At 38.6% G+C, this 14,567-nt stretch overlaps 1 long non-coding RNA gene across 1 annotated transcript in view; it reads left to right on the top strand.

Annotated features, from left to right (window-relative positions):
* The window catches only part of LOC138367705 (uncharacterized), a 569,092-nt gene that overhangs the window by 292,155 nt on the left and 262,370 nt on the right, over positions 1-14,567 (top strand). The window lies entirely within an intron of this gene.

Below are 14,567 nucleotides of genomic sequence, written 5' to 3'. Positions count from 1 at the left end.
CCCAAAGTGGATAACAAAGAATTTGAAGAACCTTATAGGTAAAAAGAGAGCTTGGTACAAAAGGATTAAAAATGGGGAGGTCACTTTAGAACAGGAATTCGTACAACTGGTTAGAATTGTTAAAAAAGAGATAAGGAAAGCAAAAAGAAACTATGAAGTTCGCATTGCAGGGCAAGCAAAGACAAATCCTAAAGGGTTTTTTCAGTTATATCATACTAAGACTAGGGAAAGGATAGGTCCATTAAAAATTGAGACAGGTCAATTAACAGATAGTGATGAAGAGATGAGTAGTATTTTCAATAAATATTTTGTATCTGTATTTACTAAAGAGGAACTTAACAATATGCCTTCAGCCGAACAAGTCTATGTGGGTGGGGACGAGGACAGGTTGACGAGTTTAGTAGTTACCAGGGAGGATGTTCTTAAACAAATAGAAAAACTCAAACCAAACAAATCCCCAGGGCCGGATGAAGTGTTTGCCAGGGTGATTAAAGAATGCAAAGAGGAGCTTTGTGACCCACTGTCAACCATATTTAACAAATCAATAGAGTCAGGCAGAGTGCCAGAGTTTTGGAAAGTTGCTAATGTGATACCAGTTTTAAAGAAAGGAGATAGATCACTTGCGTCTAACTATCGACCAATTAGCCTAACGTCTATTGTGGGAAAGTTACTCGAATCTATAATAGCAAATAAAATTCGTCTTCATCTTGAAAAACATAAATTAATAATTGAGTCGCAACATGGTTTTATAAATGGCCGTTCATGTTTAACAAATTGGTTATCTTTTTATTCTAGCATAGTTGAGGCAGTTGATAGTGGTAAGGATTGTGATGTTGTGTACCTTGACTTTAGCAAAGCTTTTGATACAGTGCCACATGAAAGACTGATTAAAAAGATAGAGGCTCATGGTATTGGGGGTGCTATATTAAACTGGATTAGGGCATGGCTATACCAAAGGAAACAGAGAGTTAGTATAATTGGAGTCAAGTCAGAGTGGGAAAATGTTGTAAGTGGAGTGCCTCAAGGCTCTGTCCTGGGACCTCTGTTGTTTATAATATATATAAATAATTTAGATTCAGGTTTGAGTAGCAACATTTGCAAATTTGCTGATGATACGAAAATCGGTAGGGAAATTAATTCGGAGGAGGGCTCACTATCACTTCAAGTTGATCTAGTTAGGGTTTTGAAATGGTCAAAGGATTGGCAGATGCAGTTTAATACAGATAAATGTAAAGTTCTGAAGTTAGGTAATGATTATAGAGTTACATGATACGAGCTAGATGGTGTTGAGATTGCGAAGTCGGATTGCGAAAGGGATCTGGGAGTTATGATTAGTAAGAATTTAAAACAAAAGGATCAATGCATAAATGTTCGTAATAAGGCAAATCGGACACTTGGATTTATTAATCGCAGCGTTAGTAACAAGACACCTGGTGTGGTTCTCAAGCTATATATTGCTCTAGTTAGGCCCCATTTAGATTTTGCAGTTCAGTTTTGGTCGCCATATTATAGAATGGATATAAATTCACTTGAACGTGTCCAGCGTAGGATGACTAAGTTAATTCCCCAAATTAGAAATCTTTCATATGAAGAAAGAATAACAAAGCTTAAGTTGAATTCACTGGAAAGGCGAAGAGTTAGGGGTGACATGATAGAGGTTTAAAAGTGGATGAATGGACATAACAGGGGGGATATTAATAGGGTATTAAAAGTATCAACACAAGACAGAACACGAAACAATGGGTATAAATTGGATAAGTTTAGATTTAGGAAATACTTGGGTAAATACTGGTTCAGTAACAGGGTTGTTGATTTGTGGAACCAATTGTCCCGTAACATTGTGGAGGTGGGGTCCCTCGATTGTTTCAAACGCGGGTTTGACATGTATATGAGTGGGATTGGGTGGTTATAAATAGGAGCTGCCTCGTATGGGCTAATAGGCCTTCTGCAGTTGCCTTTGTTCTTATGTGGCATTCTTCCAAGAAAGGGAGTGGGAAATGAATGGATATCGAGGGCACTTGGTGTCAATCGCCGGCTGGAAAGATATTGCAAATCAAATGCAATATCTTTCATAGACAACTGGGAACACTTCTATGGAAGAAATGAAATGTATGCTCGTGATGGGGTGCATCTATCGAGAGCTGGGGTTGTTGCTGTTGCGAACTCGCTAGAAGAAGTGGTTAGAGGTGTTTGTTTGGGTTTAAACTGTTAGTAGATAGAGGTATGGGAATTGATTTGGAGGAAGGAGGTAATAAAAGTATGTGTTTGTGGGAGAAAGGAATTGGCAAAACGATCAGGGAAAGAGAAGGTCCGCAAAATAACAATTCACTTAGGGTATATTACACTAACAGTAGAAGTCTAAGAAATAAAATTAACGAATTAAATGCTCTTGTCTGCACAGAAAAAATATATATTATTGCACTTACCGAAACGTGGATGAATGTAGAAAATAGAGAACTATTAGCTGAATATCAAATATATGGATTTAAACTATTTCACACAGATAGATATATTAGACGAGGAGGTGGAGTAGCCATATATGTTAGGGACAATTTGAAATGTAGTCTCAAAGAGGGAATCAAAACAGAGCCACACACAGAAACTATTTGGATTGAATTAAACGAAAAAAGCTAATAATATTATAATAGGAGTAATATATAGGCCACCAAATTTAGACAGAATGGAAGCAAAGCATCTATGGGATGAAATATCTAGAGCATCTAGATCTAACAGTATTTATGTCATGGGTGACTTTAATTTTAGTGGAATAAACTGGTTGAACAAAACAGGGAATAGTGAAGCAGAAGATTTTCTAGAATTAATTGACGATTGCTTTCTTACGCAACACATTAAGGAACCAACACGGGAAAATAATATTTTAGATTTAGTGTTAACTAACAGGGAAACGCAAATTAATGACATCGAAATAGGGAGTGAGCTAGGGAGCAGTGATCACAAAGAAATCAGATTTAGCATAGAATGGAATAGACCAGTAGGAGAAAATTCTGTTAAAGTGCCAGATTTTCGAAAAGCTGATTTTAATAGCCTAAGAAATTTTTTGGGTCAAATTGATTGGAAAGGCTTGGGTATGGGGTGTGGGCCGGTCTTGGAGCGAGACATGAACCCAGCGATAGGTGACTTAAATGGGGATTTCGATGTGGATTCAATATATAACTTATTTAAGAATATTCTAAACAAAGCACAGGAACGTAGTATACCATACAAACTGAATAGATCGTATACTAATGACCCAAAGTGGATAACAAAGAATTTGAAGAACCTTATAGGTAAAAAGAGAGCTTGGTACAAAAGGATTAAAAATGGGGAGGTCACTTTAGAACAGGAATTCGTACAACTGGTTAGAAATGTTAAAAAAGAGATAAGGAAAGCAAAAAGAAACTATGAAGTTCGCATAGCAGGGCAAGCAAAGACAAATCCTAAAGGGTTTTTTCAGTTATATAAGAACATAAGAACAAAGGTAACTGCAGAAGGCCTATTGGCCCATACGAGGCAGCTCCTATTCTATAACCACCCAATCCCACTCATATACTTGTCCAACCCGCGCTTGAAACAATCGAGGGACCCCACCTCCACCACGTTACGCGGCAATTGGTTCCACAAATCTACAACCCTGTTACTGAACCAGTATTTACCCAAGTCTTTCCTAAATCTAAACTTATCCAATTTATACCCATTGTTTCGTGTTCTGTCCTGTGTTGATACTTTTAATACCCTATTAATATCCCCCTTGTTATGTCCATTCACCCACTTGTAAACCTCTATCATGTCGCCCCTAACTCTTCGCCTTTCCAGTGAATGCAACTTAAGCTTTGTTAATCTTTCTTCATATGAAAGATTTCTAATTTGGGGAATTAACTTAGTCATCCTACGCTGGACACGTTCAAGTGAATTTATATCCATTCTATAATATGGCGACCAAAACTGAACTGCATAATCTAAATGGGGCCTAACTAGAGCAAGATATAGCTTGAGAACCACACCAGGTGTCTTGTTACTAACGCTGCGATTAATAAATCCAAGTGTCCGATTTGCCTTATTACGAACATTTATGCATTGATCCTTTTGTTTTAAATTCTTACTAATCATAACTCCCAGATCCCTTTCGCAATCCGACTTCGCAATCACAACACCATCTAGCTCGTATCTAGTAACTCTATCATCATTACCTAACCTCAGAACTTTACATTTATCAGCATTAAACTGCATCTGCCAATCCTTTGACCATTTCAAAACCCTATCTAGATCAACTTGAAGTGATAGTGAGTCCTCCTCCGAATTAATTTCCCTACCGATTTTCGTATCATCGGCAAATTTGCAAATGTTGCTACTCAAACCTGAATCTAAATCATTTATATATATTATAAACAACAGAGGTCCCAGGACAGAGCCTTGAGGCACTCCACTTACAACATTTTCCCACTCTGACTTGATTCCATTTATACTAACTCTCTGTTTCCTTTGGTATAGCCATGCCCTAATCCAGCTTAATATAGCACCCCCAATACCATGAGACTCTATTTTTTTAATCAGTCTTTCATGTGGCACTGTATCAAAAGCTTTGCTAAAGTCAAGGTATACAACATCGCAATCCTTACCACTATCAACTGCCTCAACAATGCTAGAATAAAAAGATAACAAATTTGTTAAATATCGTACTAAGACTAGGGAAAGGATAGGTCCATTAAAAACTGAGACAGGTCAAATAACAGATAGTGATGAAGAGATGAGTAGTATTTTTAATAAATATTTTGTATCTGTATTTACTAAAGAGGAACTTAACAATATGCCTTCAGCCGAACAAGTTTATGTGGGTGGGGACGAGGACAGGTTGACGAGTTTAGCAGTTACCAGGGAGGATGTTCTTAAACAAATAGTAAAACTCAAACCAAACAAATCCCCAGGGCCGGATGAAGTGTTTGCTAGGGTGCTTAAAGAATGCAAAGAGGAGCTTTGTGACCCACTGTCAACCATATTTAATAAATCAATAGAGTCAGGCAGAGTGCCAGAGTTTTGGAAAGTTGCTAATGTGATACCAGTTTTTAAGAAAGGAGATAGATCACTTGCGTCTAACTATCGACCAATTAGCCTAACGTCTATTGTGGGAAAGTTACTCGAATCTATAATAGCAAATAAAATTCGTCTTCATCTTGAAAAACATAAATTAATAATTGAGTCGCAACATGGTTTTATAAATGGCCGTTCATGTTTAACAAATTTGTTATCTTTTTATTCTAGCATTGTTGAGGCAGTTGATAGTGGTAAGGATTGCGATGTTGTATACCTTGACTTTAGCAAAGCTTTTGATACAGTGCCACATGAAAGACTGATTAAAAAAATAGAGTCTCATGGTATTGGGGGTGCTATATTAAGCTGGATTAGGGCATGGCTATACCAAAGGAAACAGAGAGTTAGTATAAATGGAATCAAGTCAGAGTGGGAAAATGTTGTAAGTGGAGTGCCTCAAGGCTCTGTCCTGGGACCTCTGTTGTTTATAATATATATAAATGATTTAGATTCAGGTTTGAGTAGCAACATTTGCAAATTTGCCGATGATACGAAAATCGGTAGGGAAATTAATTCGGAGGAGGACTCACTATCACTTCAAGTTGATCTAGATAGGGTTTTGAAATGGTCAAAGGATTGGCAGATGCAGTTTAATGCTGATAAATGTAAAGTTCTGAGGTTAGGTAATGATGATAGAGTTACAAGATACGAGCTAGATGGTGTTGTGATTGCGAAGTCGGATTGCGAAAGGGATCTGGGAGTTATGATTAGTAAGAATTTAAAACAAAAGGATCAATGCATAAATGTTCGTAATAAGGCAAATCGGACACTTGGATTTATTAATCGCAGCGTTAGTAACAAGACACCTGGTGTGGTTCTCAAGCTATATCTTGCTCTAGTTAGGCCCCATTTAGATTATGCAGTTCAGTTTTGGTCGCCATATTATAGAATGGATATAAATTCACTTGAACGTGTCCAGCGTAGGATGACTAAGTTAATTCCCCAAATTAGAAATCTTTCATATGAAGAAAGATTAACAAAGCTTAAGTTGCATTCACTGGAAAGGCGAAGAGTTAGGGGTGACATGATAGAGGTTTACAAGTGGATGAATGGACATAACCGGGGGGATATTAATAGGGTATTAAAAGTATCAACACAGGACAGAACACGAAACAATGGATATAAATTGGATAAGTTTAGATTTAGGAAAGACTTGGGTAAATACTGGTTCAGTAACAGGGTTGTTGATTTGTGGAACCAATTGCCGCGTAACATTGTGGAGGTGGGGTCCCTCGATTGTTTCAAGCACGGGTTGGACAAGTATATGAGTGGGATTGGGTGGTTATAGAATAGGAGCTGCCTCGTATGGGCCAATAGGCCTTCTGCAGTTACCTTTGTTCTTATGTTCTTATGTTCTTATGTTCTTATGTTCTTAATCATAACTCCCAGATCCCTTTCGCAATCCGACTTCGCAATCTCAACACCATCTAGCTCGTATCTTGTAACTCTATCATCATTACCTAGCCTCAGAACTTTACATTTATCAGCATTAAACTGCATTTGCCAATCCTTTGACTATTTCAAAACCCTATCTAGATCTACTTGAAGTGATAGTGAGTCCTCCTCCGAATTAATTTCCCTACTGATTTTCGTATCATCGGCAAATTTGAAAATGTTGCTACTCAAACCTGAATCTTAATCATTTATATATATTATAAACAACAGAGGTCCCAGGACAGAGCCCTGAGGGACTCCACTAACAACATTATCCAAACCAAACAAATCCCCAGGGCCGGATGAAGTGTTTGCTAGGGTGCTTAAAGAATGCAAAGAGGAGCTTTGTGACCCACTGTCAACCATATTTAATAAATCAATAGAGTCAGGCAGAGTGCCAGAGTTTTGGAAAGTTGCTAATGTGATACCAGTTTTTAAGAAAGGAGATAGATCACTTGCGTCTAACTATCGACCAATTAGCCTAACGTCTATTGTGGGAAAGTTACTCGAATCTATAATAGCAAATAAAATTCGTCTTCATCTTGAAAAACATAAATTAATAATTGAGTCGCAACATGGTTTTATAAATGGCCGTTCATGTTTAACAAATTTGTTATCTTTTTATTCTAGCATTGTTGAGGCAGTTGATAGTGGTAAGGATTGCGATGTTGTATACCTTGACTTTAGCAAAGCTTTTGATACAGTGCCACATGAAAGACTGATTAAAAAAATAGAGTCTCATGGTATTGGGGGTGCTATATTAAGCTGGATTAGGGCATGGCTATACCAAAGGAAACAGAGAGTTAGTATAAATGGAATCAAGTCAGAGTGGGAAAATGTTGTAAGTGGAGTGCCTCAAGGCTCTGTCCTGGGACCTCTGTTGTTTATAATATATATAAATGATTTAGATTCAGGTTTGAGTAGCAACATTTGCAAATTTGCCGATGATACGAAAATCGGTAGGGAAATTAATTCGGAGGAGGACTCACTATCACTTCAAGTTGATCTAGATAGGGTTTTGAAATGGTCAAAGGATTGGCAGATGCAGTTTAATGCTGATAAATGTAAAGTTCTGAGGTTAGGTAATGATGATAGAGTTACAAGATACGAGCTAGATGGTGTTGTGATTGCGAAGTCGGATTGCGAAAGGGATCTGGGAGTTATGATTAGTAAGAATTTAAAACAAAAGGATCAATGCATAAATGTTCGTAATAAGGCAAATCGGACACTTGGATTTATTAATCGCAGCGTTAGTAACAAGACACCTGGTGTGGTTCTCAAGCTATATCTTGCTCTAGTTAGGCCCCATTTAGATTATGCAGTTCAGTTTTGGTCGCCATATTATAGAATGGATATAAATTCACTTGAACGTGTCCAGCGTAGGATGACTAAGTTAATTCCCCAAATTAGAAATCTTTCATATGAAGAAAGATTAACAAAGCTTAAGTTGCATTCACTGGAAAGGCGAAGAGTTAGGGGTGACATGATAGAGGTTTACAAGTGGATGAATGGACATAACCGGGGGGATATTAATAGGGTATTAAAAGTATCAACACAGGACAGAACACGAAACAATGGATATAAATTGGATAAGTTTAGATTTAGGAAAGACTTGGGTAAATACTGGTTCAGTAACAGGGTTGTTGATTTGTGGAACCAATTGCCGCGTAACATTGTGGAGGTGGGGTCCCTCGATTGTTTCAAGCACGGGTTGGACAAGTATATGAGTGGGATTGGGTGGTTATAGAATAGGAGCTGCCTCGTATGGGCCAATAGGCCTTCTGCAGTTACCTTTGTTCTTATGTTCTTATGTTCTTATGTTCTTATGTTCTTAATCATAACTCCCAGATCCCTTTCGCAATCCGACTTCGCAATCTCAACACCATCTAGCTCGTATCTTGTAACTCTATCATCATTACCTAGCCTCAGAACTTTACATTTATCAGCATTAAACTGCATTTGCCAATCCTTTGACTATTTCAAAACCCTATCTAGATCTACTTGAAGTGATAGTGAGTCCTCCTCCGAATTAATTTCCCTACTGATTTTCGTATCATCGGCAAATTTGAAAATGTTGCTACTCAAACCTGAATCTTAATCATTTATATATATTATAAACAACAGAGGTCCCAGGACAGAGCCCTGAGGGACTCCACTAACAACATTATCCAAACCAAACAAATCCCCAGGGCCGGATGAAGTGTTTGCTAGGGTGCTTAAAGAATGCAAAGAGGAGCTTTGTGACCCACTGTCAACCATATTTAATAAATCAATAGAGTCAGGCAGAGTGCCAGAGTTTTGGAAAGTTGCTAATGTGATACCAGTTTTTAAGAAAGGAGATAGATCACTTGCGTCTAACTATCGACCAATTAGCCTAACGTCTATTGTGGGAAAGTTACTCGAATCTATAATAGCAAATAAAATTCGTCTTCATCTTGAAAAACATAAATTAATAATTGAGTCGCAACATGGTTTTATAAATGGCCGTTCATGTTTAACAAATTTGTTATCTTTTTATTCTAGCATTGTTGAGGCAGTTGATAGTGGTAAGGATTGCGATGTTGTATACCTTGACTTTAGCAAAGCTTTTGATACAGTACCACATGAAAGACTGATTAAAAAAATAGAGTCTCATGGTATTGGGGGTGCTATATTAAGCTGGATTAGGGCATGGCTATACCAAAGGAAACAGAGAGTTAGTATAAATGGAATCAAGTCAGAGTGGGAAAATGTTGTAAGTGGAGTGCCTCAAGGCTCTGTCCTGGGACCTCTGTTGTTTATAATATATATAAATGATTTAGATTCAGGTTTGAGTAGCAACATTTGCAAATTTGCCGATGATACGAAAATCGGTAGGGAAATTAATTCGGAGGAGGACTCACTATCACTTCAAGTTGATCTAGATAGGGTTTTGAAATGGTCAAAGGATTGGCAGATGCAGTTTAATGCTGATAAATGTAAAGTTCTGAGGTTAGGTAATGATGATAGAGTTACAAGATACGAGCTAGATGGTGTTGTGATTGCGAAGTCGGATTGCGAAAGGGATCTGGGAGTTATGATTAGTAAAAATTTAAAACAAAAGGATCAATGCATAAATGTTCGTAATAAGGCAAATCGGACACTTGGATTTATTAATCGCAGCGTTAGTAACAAGACACCTGGTGTGGTTCTCAAGCTATATCTTGCTCTAGTTAGGCCCCATTTAGATTATGCAGTTCAGTTTTGGTCGCCATATTATAGAATGGATATAAATTCACTTGAACGTGTCCAGCGTAGGATGACTAAGTTAATTCCCCAAATTAGAAATCTTTCATATGAAGAAAGATTAACAAAGCTTAAGTTGCATTCACTGGAAAGGCGAAGAGTTAGGGGTGACATGATAGAGGTTTACAAGTGGATGAATGGACATAACTGGGGGATATTAATAGGGTATTAAAAGTATCAACACAGGACAGAACACGAAACAATGGATATAAATTGGATAAGTTTAGATTTAGGAAAGACTTGGGTAAATACTGGTTCAGTAACAGGGTTGTTGATTTGTGGAACCAATTGCCGCGTAACATTGTGGAGGTGGGGTCCCTCGATTGTTTCAAGCACGGGTTGGACAAGTATATGAGTGGGATTGGGTGGTTATAGAATAGGAGCTGCCTCGTATGGGCCAATAGGCCTTCTGCAGTTACCTTTGTTCTTATGTTCTTATGTTCTTAAAAATGGGGAGGTCACTTTGGAACAGGAATTCGTACAACTGGTTGGAAATGTTAAGGGGGGGATAGGGAGGGCGGGAGGAAACTATGAAGCTCGCATAGCAGGGCAAGCAAAGGCGGATCCTAGAGGGTTTTTTCAGTTGTATCGTGCCGGGACTGGGGAGAGGATGGGTCCATTGAGGGCTGAGACAGGTCAAATAACAGATAGTGATGAAGAGATGAGTAGTGTTTTTAATAAATATTTTGTATCTGTATTTGCTAAAGAGGAACTTAACAGTGTGCCTTCACCCGAACGGGTCTGTGTGGGTGGGGACGAGGACAGGTTGACGAGTTTGGCAGTTGCCAGGGAGGATGTTCTTAGGCGGATAGTGGGGCTCGGGCCAGGCAAGTCCCCGGGGCCGGATGAAGTGTTTGCCGGGGTGCTTAAGGAATGCAAAGAGGAGCTTTGTGACCCACTGTCAACCATATTTAATAAATCAATAGAGTCAGGCAGAGTGCCAGAGTTTTGGAAAGTTGCTAATGTGATACCAGTTTTTAAGAAAGGAGATAGATCACTTGCGTCTAACTATCGACCAATTAGCCTAACGTCTATTGTGGGAAAGTTACTCGAATCTATAATAGCAAATAAAATTCGTCTTCATCTTGAAAAACATAAATTAATAATTGAGTCGCAACATGGTTTTATAAATGGCCGTTCATGTTTAACAAATTTGTTATCTTTTTATTCTAGCATTGTTGAGGCAGTTGATAGTGGTAAGGATTGCGATGTTGTATACCTTGACTTTAGCAAAGCTTTTGATACAGTGCCACATGAAAGACTGATTAAAAAGATAGAGTCTCATGGTATTGGGGGTGCTATATTAAGCTGGATTAGGGCATGGCTATACCAAAGGAAACAGAGAGTTAGTATAAATGGAATCAAGTCAGAGTGGGAAAATGTTGTAAGTGGAGTGCCTCAAGGCTCTGTCCTGGGACCTCTGTTGTTTATAATATATATAAATGATTTAGATTCAGGTTTGAGTAGCAACATTTGCAAATTTGCCGATGATACGAAAATCGGTAGGGAAATTAATTCGGAGGAGGACTCACTATCACTTCAAGTTGATCTAGATAGGGTTTTGAAATGGTCAAAGGATTGGCAGATGCAGTTTAATACTGATAAATGTAAAGTTCTGAGGTTAGGTAATGATGATAGAGTTACAAGATACGAGCTAGATGGTGTTGTGATTGCGAAGTCGGATTGCGAAAGGGATCTGGGAGTTATGATTAGTAAGAATTTAAAACAAAAGGATCAATGCATAAATGTTCGTAATAAGGCAAATCGGACACTTGGATTTATTAATCGCAGCGTTAGTAACAAGACACCTGGTGTGGTTCTCAAGCTATATCTTGCTCTAGTTAGGCCCCATTTAGATTATGCAGTTCAGTTTTGGTCGCCATATTATAGAATGGATATAAATTCACTTGAACGTGTCCAGCGTAGGATGACTAAGTTTATTCCCCAAATTAGAAATCTTTCATATGAAGAAAGATTAACAAAGCTTAAGTTGCATTCACTGGAAAGGCGAAGAGTTAGGGGTGACATGATAGAGGTTTACAAGTGGATGAATGGACATAACCGGAAGGGTATTAATAGGGTATTAAAAGTATCAACACAGGACAGAACACGAAACAATGGGTATAAATTGGATAAGTTTAGATTTAGGAAAGACTTGGGTAAATACTGGTTCAGTAACAGGGTTGTTGATTTGTGGAACCAATTGCCGCGTAACATTGTGGAGGTGGTGTCCCTCGATTGTTTCAAGCACGGGTTGGACAAGTATATGAGTGGGATTGGGTGGTTATAGAATAGGAGCTGCCTCGTATGGGCCAATAGGCCTTCTGCAGTTACCTTTGTTCTTAAGTTCTTATGTTCTTATCCCACTCTGACTTAACCCCATTTATACTAACTCTCTGTTTCCTTTGGAAAAGCCATGCCCTAATCCAAGTTAATATAGCACCCCCAATACCATGAGCTTCTATTTTTTTTAATTAGTCTTTCATGTGGCACTGTATCAAAAGCTTTGCTAAAGTCAAGGAACACAACATCACAATCCTTACCACTATCAACTGCCTCAACTATGCTGGAATAAAAAGTTAGCAAATTTTTCAAAACATCCCAAACATCCCAATTTCGAGGCCTGAGCCATATTTTAGAGCCAAATTCTTGCTCTCTGCACGTATTCGCACTCTGAAATTACGACTTTTTATACCCAACATTTGCCAAGTACTAAAAGCGGCGTTTGGTCATATTTCTCCCAAAACCCCCTGCAGTTTTCAAAATATTCCAAACACCCCAATTGCGAGGACTGAGCCATATTTTGGAGCCAAATTCCGGCTCTATGCACGTATTCGCAGTTTGAAATTATGACTTTTTATACCCAACATATGCCAAGTCCTGAAAGCGGCATTGAGTCACATTATGCACAAACTCCCCTGCAGTTTTCGAAATATCCCAAATATCTCAATTTCGAGGCCTGTGCCGTATTTTGTAGCCAAATTCTGGATCTCTGCACGTATTCGCAGATTGAAATTACGACTTTTTATACCCAACATATGCTAAGTCCTGAGAGCGGCAGTTAGTCACATTTTGCACAAACTCCCCTGCAGTTTTCGAAATATCCCAAATATCTCAATTTCGAGGCCTGAACCGTATTTTGGAGCCAAATTCTGGCTCTCTGCATATATTCGCAGTTTAAAATTGCGACATTTTTATACCCAACATATGAAAATTCCTGAAAACAACGTTTGGTCACATTTAGCCGAATCCCCCCTGCAGTTTTCCAAATATTCCAAACATCCCAATTTTAAGGCCTGATTCACATTTTGGAGCCAAATTCTGGCTCTCTGAACGTATTCGCAGTTTGAAATTACGATTTTTAATACCCAATATATGCCATGTTCTGAATGCTGCGTTTGGTCATATTTGTCCCAAACCCCGCTGCAGTTTTGAAAATATCCCAAACATCCCAATTTTGAGGCCTGAGCCATATTTTGGAGCCAAATTCTTGCTCTCTGCACGTATTCACACTTTGAAATTACGACTTTTTATACCCAACATTTGCCAAGTTCTGAAAGCGGCGTTTGGTCATATTTGTCCCAATCCCCCCTGCAGTATTCAAAATATCCCAAACACCCCAATTTCGAGGACTGAGCCATATTTTGGAGCCAAATTCTGGCTCTATGCACGTATTCGCAGTTTGAAATTCCGACTTTTTATACCCAACATATGCCAAGTCCTGAAAGCGGCATTGAGTCACATTTTGCACAAACTTCTCTGCTGTTTTCGAAGTATCTCAAATAACTCTATTTCGAGGCCTGTACAGTATTTTGGAGCCAAATTCTAGCTCTCTGCACGTATTCGCAGTTTAAAATTGCGACTTTTTTATACCCAACATATGCCAAGTCCTGAAAGCGGCGTTTGGTCACATTTGGCCCAATCTCTCCTGCAGTTTTTCAAATATCCCAAACATCCCAATTTTAAGGCCTGATTCACATTTTGGAGCCAAATTCGGGCTCTCTGCACGTATTCGCAGTTTGAAATAACGATTTTTTATACCCAATATATGCCAAGTACTGAAAGCGGTAGTGAGTCACATTTGTCCCAAACCTCCCTGCAGTTTTCAAAATATCCCAAACATCCCAATTTCGAGGCCTGAGCCATATTTTAGAGCCAAATTCTTGCTCTCTGCACGTATTCGCACTCTGAAATTACGACTTTTTATACCCAACATTTGCCAAGTACTAAAAGCGGCGTTTGGTCATATTTCTCCCAAAACCCCCTGCAGTTTTCAAAATATTCCAAACACCCCAATTGCGAGGACTGAGCCATATTTTGGAGCCAAATTCCGGCTCTATGCACGTATTCGCAGTTTGAAATTATGACTTTTTATACCCAACATATGCCAAGTCCTGAAAGCGGCATTGAGTCACATTATGCACAAACTCCCCTGCAGTTTTCGAAATATCCCAAATATCTCAATTTCGAGGCCTGTGCCGTATTTTGTAGCCAAATTCTGGATCTCTGCACGTATTCGCAGATTGAAATTACGACTTTTTATACCCAACATATGCTAAGTCCTGAGAGCGGCAGTTAGTCACATTTTGCACAAACTCCCCTGCAGTTTTCGAAATATCCCAAATATCTCAATTTCGAGGCCTGAACCGTATTTTGGAGCCAAATTCTGGCTCTCTGCATATATTCGCAGTTTAAAATTGCGACATTTTTATACCCAACATATGAAAATTCCTGAAAACAACGTTTGGTCACATTTAGCCGAATCCCCCCTGCAGTTTTCCAAA

This window comes from Procambarus clarkii, chromosome 23, assembly GCF_040958095.1.
Source record: "Procambarus clarkii isolate CNS0578487 chromosome 23, FALCON_Pclarkii_2.0, whole genome shotgun sequence".
Lineage (NCBI taxonomy): Eukaryota > Metazoa > Arthropoda > Malacostraca > Decapoda > Cambaridae > Procambarus > Procambarus clarkii.
The sequence above is the reverse complement of the archived record's forward strand: the minus strand, read 5'-3'. Positions and strand labels throughout refer to the sequence as shown.